At 34.6% G+C, this 8,056-nt stretch overlaps 1 pseudogene across 1 annotated transcript; it reads left to right on the top strand.

Moving 5' to 3' along the window:
- Positions 1-3,853: 3,853 nt before the first annotated feature.
- LOC306868610 (1-phosphatidylinositol phosphodiesterase-like) lies at positions 3,854-6,277 on the top strand (annotated as a pseudogene). The gene is made up of 3 exons: positions 3,854-3,909; positions 4,265-4,835; positions 6,003-6,277. The product of its transcript is annotated as a 1-phosphatidylinositol phosphodiesterase-like (transcript).
- Positions 6,278-8,056: the final 1,779 nt, after the last annotated feature.

Here is an 8,056-nt window from a genome sequence, read left to right as displayed (position 1 = left end):
AAAATTGTCATTTTCATTTAAAGTTTACTAAAAACTAAAACTTTAATATAAATAAAAACTATATAGACATAGGAAAAGTAAAATCTAAAATCCACAATCATTTAGGAGTCTATGAAAAGTGTGTGACTAAAATATTTAGCCACATTTTTGTACTTCAAACAGTTGAGCACGCCCCTAGCAATGGCAAGATCATGGGTTTGATTCGCAAGGAATGCATAAATTTAAGGTATATCTTGAATGCAGTGAGCATCTGCCAGATGCATGAATGTAATGCATCAAAACAGTACACAGTCAATAAAGACATCCTATTTCCAAATGGCCAAAGCATACATACAATGTAAATATATCAAAATTTTTAATGAAAGTGTGCAATACACATTTAAAATCTGAATGAAACATATACAGTAATGATGTGACTTATGCTCTGAATTCACTAGAAACTCCAGCAGTATCAGCAGATTTTGACAGATGTCACTGACTTCACCTCTCAATGACGGGTGACTGGTATTTATAACATTTTTGTCTCTTTAACTGCTGTCAATCTTACAATCCCACCGCTCAGTTTTCCTAGAGAATGAATTGGAAATGAACGCTCATCTCTGCTTGCTTTGTGCCACATATGGTTAAGCAACGAGAGCGATGGATAGAGTGGTAAAATCAAGTTTTAATAAAGGTTGTTTGAAGGATTGGACGTGGGGACCAAAGACACTGAAAGACACAGCTACACTTTAAACTTGTAATTACTCCACCAAAGAAAGACAGATCAGAATCATCAACCAATATAAAATGACTGTTTCCCTGTAATTACAAAACAGACAGAGACAAAAAGAAACAAAGGACATAAAGCATCACAATACACATCCTGTCACCACAGACACTAACGGGAAACATAAATGGGGAAAGCTCAAGTCTGTTCATTTAGAAAAGCACCAAAACTCACAGCTTTTGTGGATTGTATTATGTCTTCATAATTGGTGTCAGAGTCCAGTTTGGATTTGAAAAGAAATCCTAATTGACTAATGTGATGAGGGATTTTGTGTGCAACAGGTGGGACAATAGACGTTGTAGAGATGATATTTGTTGAAATATCAAAACACCACTTTGCACATCCAACACAGATTGGCATAGACTGTGTTAAATATTGTTTACTCAGGTGAAGTCAAAATCAGCGTATTAAGATTTGCTTTGTTGAATGCTTGATGGCCTCAAAACAATAACATATTTATGTATGCCACTGCATACAAGCAAAGCTAATAGAAGCACAATTACAGAGAATACATTAGGATTAAAGGAGAAACAAGGCACATTTTCAGTGTAATTATATATGTTTATTATTTATTTTTTAGAAGATATGGCCCAGGTAGCGTGGGGGTTGAAGTTACCAGCTGATTTTAAAAGCGTAATGGGAATAGAAGAAGCACAAGAGAGATGCATAGATGGCGTCATGCTGGGCATTATTTCAGTGTTTCACAGTTAATTGCATTTTAGCTTTTAAACTTTTTTTTTTCTATTGTGAAGTGCGATAGTGATTTTTGTGGAAATAATGTAGCTAAACACAAATAGGACTGTGAAAGAAATGAGAGTTGATTTGTTGGAGTGTTTTTTCTTTATTTGAGAGTGTTTACATGCACATCAAAATTAAAATGAAGCTAATTAGAACCTTATTATGCAAGAAATGTGTTTACACAAGATTGCATGTTTTTCCCTCCAATGTTGATGCCAGTTTATATTAAACAAATCACTTGCTTTGGATAAAAAGTGTCTGTTAAATACATGTAACTGTTCATTTTTCAGTTTTGCTTTATTTGTTTATTTACTTGTTCACTGTAAAAAAAAAAAAAATCGGATTGTAATACACTTACTTAAAAATGAATTTGAAACTGGTTAAATTATTTTGATGAGCTCAAATAAGGGAAAACATATATTGTTATTAAAAGTGATTAAAAGTGTTGTCATTAGAGATCAGGATTTTTTATTTTATTTTAATACTACCACAATCCACATTTATGGATAAACAGAAACAGACAAGGATTATATTTCAATGATTTTGCGTTCACTCACCAAGTTTTGCATTCTTACAAGAAACTTTGCAAAGGTTTTGTGAGCCAATGCAAAAGCACTGAAATATAATTTATCCACCAACAGTAACTTCCATCATCACGTCTCTTTAGGGGCATTCGCTGGTTGGACACACAAACGATCCATGATACATGGCAAGATTAAAGATAGCAACTCTGTGGAAAACAAATGACACTTTTACATTCAAATGACAAATGCAATATGCTAATGCTTTTAACAGAGTTAAACTCACTTTCCAAGGTTTAATGCTATACTGTACTCAACAACAAAGATGTTTGCTCTGGAAGTAAGTGAACTTTTTTTTTTTTTTGCTTCACCCCTGGGAAAAAAACAGAACTGTAGATAGCTCACAGAAAATGTAAACTTATATTTCCCCACAAACCCTGGAAAAAAGGTAACTTTGACCATGTTTATTGTATTATGTTTAGGGCTTGTGTTTATTCACATTAGATGTTTATTCTGGTAGATAATGTATCTTTAAAATACATATATACAGTATACAGCTGAAGGGTATTATTTTATTTGAGCTATTTTATTCCATATAGAACTTTTATATTTCTGCCTTACTTTTTCTTTGTTTGCTCATTAATAAACATATAAATAAACTTTAAGGGAACCTTAAAGTAGTGTACTGAATATTTTGTACTGAAATATTATATACTATAACTACATCTGGTATGCAGGGCATCTGAGTTCGCTTGAACATTTTGTCCACTGTTATTGAGTCAGCTTTTTACTGTATAGGCACAATGACACCTCAAACAAAAGGGTCAGTTTGTATTGGTGCCTCCAACAAGCTCAAGCCAGAACAGTATACTCACTGAAAAAAGTACAAAAACAGCAGCAGGCTTTTCTGCCAACCTGACTAGTTGGTTCTTTGTGCATTGGCATCTCAGACCTCTTCTGGTTCACCGGCAAACCTAATTTACACAGTAAGAGAGGACTTCTCCAGTTGGGATTGAGATGAATTTGCATATAAAGTTGTATTTACCAACACAAACTATGTTAGAAGGGTTTTAGTTTTGCTATTTGCAGTGCAACAAGTCCAGCATAAATGTACAGTGAAGTCTGAAAAAATAGAATGCTTTTCAGTTTAACCTGAAAAACCATTCAAATGTATAAATTACATCAAATGAATTACAGTGAAAACAACTTTCACTCAAAAATTGCTAGTGCATTTCACAATAACTAAGAAACAGCAAGTAACATGTTGAATTCATGTACATTTTTGAAGAATGAAATAGTGTTTCCTTGTAAAATGTGAATTTCTATAGTGTAGAAATATTTCAGACTCTGCACTAAATAACTAATAAAATAAAGTTTGCAACATTGATTATTTGAACATTTTTGTAGGCGGTCAGATATATTTGCTCCAACTGAAGCACAAAATGTTCTTTGGAACATCTGAAATCATGCTGAAGAAAATTATCATCAGATTTTGTTCATGCAGTTTGAAGCAAAAGGGTGACAAACCAAATACTGGAAATTCTGGAATTCACACAAACGTTCATCTTTTTTTTTTTTTTTAATTCAAGTATATTTTCTGGATAATATAATCTGTATTGAAGAAAAATGATTACAATACAAAAGACTGCAAACACAAGCAGACTTTTGGACCCCATTAAATAATTACCAAATGTCTGGTTTTTGTGTAGCATGATGTCATTCCATTAAAAAAAAAAAAAAACATATCAAGTGTAAGTGAAATTCTAATTGAATTATTCTAATGATTATCTTTATAGTAAAGGGTCAGTGGCCATTGAAAAGGCTCGTTATGGAAGGTACCAGAGGACATATTTTGCAACTAATGGTGATGGGCGTTTTGCTGGGGTGAGATTCTTAATACCCATAATTCCAAAACCTCTTTCATAGTATCTTATATAACAAATTACAGTTCTTATTCCATTTATAGTAAAGCAAAATCCATTTCACTGAAAATAAAAGTCCTCCATCTATTATCCATTACTTTAACAAGTGCTTTTATCTCAGACTGGCCAAATGGATCTGTGTCTCTTTGTCTACCTGGTATTATCGTGAGCAAATGAACCAATTATCTAATTTCATTATATCCATCCATTATAGATAAGCGCGAGCGTTTTCACAGTAATCTTGTATCTTTTTAGCAAGACAGATAAGGACCTATTTTTTTGTCTGATGATGACCTGACTTCTGTTTGACCTCATAGCGCAACCGTCCCGGGACACAGGGCCAACCAGACCCCTGACTATGATGATACCTCCACGCCTGAGACCCTGAACCCTTCCTGGATGGCCACCATCCCTGATGTCTACTCCCTATCAGATGTGACGATGCCCGGGACACACAACACCATGGCCCTGTAAGGCGGCACACTGGCCAAATGCAACTCCTGGTCCCTCACCCTCCAGCTCCGTGCTGGAATCCGCTTTCTGGATATCCGTGTTCGCCACGCCAAAGGCAACCTGACCATCCACCACGGCATCTCGTATCAGTATGCTCACTTTGGGGATGTGTTAATGGACGTGGTGGCTTTCCTAAGGGAGTATCCTTCGGAAACGGTGTTGATGAGGCTCAAAGAGGAGTTGAGCGACACGCAGGATATTTACAATGCAGTGGTGCGCTATATTAATGAGTACGCGTACTGGGACCTGCTGTTGCACAATCGTGAGATGCCCAGCATGGGAGCGACACGAGGAAAGCTAATCGTACTGCAAGACTTTACCGGCCCTGACCTGGTAATACGCTACAACTCACTGGACATAGCAGATGACTGGAAGGTAAGGACACTCTGATGGGGATTTGTGAATGGAGGAGGGACTTTTCAGCTTGCAGAGAATATAAACTCTCTTAAAAAACACTTTCACACTTTTACTGATCCAACTAATGTTATTTCAACCTTTGAAATTCAATAAACGATGATAATGGAAATGCATTTTAAACACTTTTGGAATAAAATTGCTGACAATTGCTTTGTGCATTTTAGATCATTTTATATTTTTACACGTTTTTGCATAATTTGATGAAATTACAGCTTGATTGGAAATGACATAAAATATTCTATTCACAAGTGATACTGACTACAAGTGATTTTTCATTATTTTCTTCACACATCAAATTGCAAATAAATACATTACCATTCATTAATAATTAATTATCTATCATTCATAATTATATCAATATAATAATATTTATATATAATAAGCAATATAATATTTTTAGATTTTTAAATGTTAATATATTAATAAATTTAAAAACAAAATTTTAAAGTAGCACATCCGCATATAGAATGATTTCTGAAGGATCATTTGACACTGAAGACTGGAGTAATGGGGGCTGAAAATGTAGCTTTTTCATCATAGGAATAAATTATATTTTAAGGCATATTCAAATAGAAACCATTTATTTTAAATTGTAATAATATTTCATAATATTACTGTTTTACTGTATTTTTAATGAAATAAATGCAGCCTAAGTGAGCATAAAATATTCATTTCAAAACCATAAAATATTCCTAAACCCAAACTATTTAACACAATAATGTTTATAATTTAAATAAAAATATAGAAATTTATTATTTCAATATTTGTATTTGCCACAAAAGGTAGCTTCCATGCTTTCAAGACAGTTTTAATGTTTAGTGTTTTCATGTTCATATAACCAAAAAAAAATAATCTTTAGTTTGTAAAATTAACTGCCGGAAACATAAAAGTATCCAAACCCAGGAAAACAAGCAATGGGGTGGGAGACAAAATATTAAATTAAACGTTTGAGTAATTTCAAAGGCTTCTGGAAAACAGACTTACTGATCCTTAGGAGACTCTTTATATTTAGTTTCCAGAGTGTAATCTTCATCTGTCAACTGTCATCAAAATCCATCAGAGCGAGTTTTTGCTCCCTCCCCAAATTTTTGAAATTATACTGATAAAAACTTTTTCTTGCCCCAGGTGTCCTCTCTGCAGCCGGAGGAAGTGGAGAAGAAATGGAGAAGTGTCTCCACTCATCTGGAGGCGGCTGCGTTTGGTAACAAAAACCGAATGTTCTTACCTACAGCAGTGGTGCCAGTATCCTGGCACATCCCAATGCCCTGGCCCGTCTAATAAACCCCCACCTATATGAATATCTGACAGGCTATGTCGGTCAGAGGAAGAGGTTTGGTATTGTAGCAATGGACTTTCCTGGTGCCAAGTTAGTGCAAACTATTATAGGTTTCAATTATTGAGAGACAACGGCAGGACGTCAGGACCAATACACCTGAACTCACCAAAATACTTCATTAATTGACACAAATCCCAGGTATAACTGTGACTCAAATTACCCATACCCTTGAAATTTCCATAACCGTGACAGAAAAAGTTTGAGCTTGCTGGCAAATTTTGCAATATCTGACTTAATAAAGCACTTCGACAAATTTGTCATAACACCATGTCATGACAAAATTTGAAATAAAATGCTCTCCTGTCACTTCATGAGGACTTTAATGAGATTTTCATGGCACTCAAAATAGAACACACTGTCCTCTTTTCTGTGTACAACACAAAGGAAAGGTGTTAACTGACATCCTTCTCGGAACAGTCTTCAGCAAGCTGAGTTCACACAAAGTACAACAAAAGTTGTTTTTCAGTAGTATTACATAAGCCTCAGATGTTACAAATGGAAATTTTCTCAACTAACACTATTTGTTTTATTTTCTGATCTATTTAAAGAACAAGTTCAAGTTTAATTTAAGTTAAATCTCATAAGAGCTATTCGTTCAAAAATCAGACTTAACTGAAGGAACACTTTCACTTTCAGAGTTTTAGGATGATGTTCTGTCCACATCGGCAGACAAATGTGTCACAAAAAGAACGTCATAAATAATTTGATTCTGGTATTAGTCTATTCACACCAAGTATGACAACGTATGGAAATCTGATTCCATAAAAAGTTGAACTGTGATTTTTTTACCTCATAATTTTTCCCAGAATTCTAAGCATTTATAAGGAAAAGTCAGAACTGCAAGATGTAAACTCAGAATTGCAAGGTATAAAATCAGAATTGCGAGAAGTATACTCATGCTGCCTTTACATGCTATCAAAATTATCGTAAATACAAGTTTCCTAGTCTGAAATTGGACATGAACAGCCATAGAGAAGCCTTATATGTCCAATTTCCAACTAGGAAACTCGTATTTATGATAATTATGATAGCACGTGAAGGCACCATCAGAATTGTAAGATATAAAATCAGAATGGCGAGATGTAAACTCAGAATGGAATGATAAACTAAGAATTTACTTTCTCACAGTTCCGAACAGATCGCAATTCTTACATCTCGCAATTGCTTTTTTGTTAATAACTCTTGAGTTTTTCCACCTTTTTCTTCAACACGGAAGTAAGACTATGGGTGAGACTTCCGGTTCATTAGCCGTTATAGATAAATAACGAGAAGAATAACAACATGCAGTAAACGGTAAAACTGTGTGCACTACAAACCAGTGTGTTAAGATAATACATTACATTTATCTGACGCTTTTATCCAAAGCGACTTACAATTGCTATATATGTCAGAGGTCGCACGCCTCTGGAGCAACTAGGGGTTAAGTGTCTTGCTCAGGGACACATTGGTGTCTCACAGTGGATTCGAACCCAGGTCTCTCACACCAAAGGCATGTGTCTTATCCACTGCGCCATCACCACGCCGTTACATTAAAATAATATCGTAAGACACACAAATTATCAATATCAAGCAGCAAAACGAACTGTTTTGAACAGCTAAAAATAGCTGGACACGAATGAGACCGGAAGCTAGACCCATACACTGTAAACCCTAATATTGTCTTTACTTAAACAATCAAGTAATGTTGACTAAACATTACTTAAAATTTTGCATTTTGAACCTGTTGCTTAAAAATATGAGTTAATTTAACTTATTTACCTTCAAAATGCATAAACTTAAGATTTCAAGTATTGTGAGCTCAAAATCACGATTAATAGGTCATTGTCATTTTCACAAATGTAGT

The sequence above is a fragment of the Barbus barbus genome, assembly GCF_936440315.1.
Source record: "Barbus barbus genome assembly, contig: scaffold_86, whole genome shotgun sequence".
Taxonomy (NCBI): domain Eukaryota; kingdom Metazoa; phylum Chordata; class Actinopteri; order Cypriniformes; family Cyprinidae; genus Barbus; species Barbus barbus.
The sequence above is the reverse complement of the archived record's forward strand: the minus strand, read 5'-3'. Positions and strand labels throughout refer to the sequence as shown.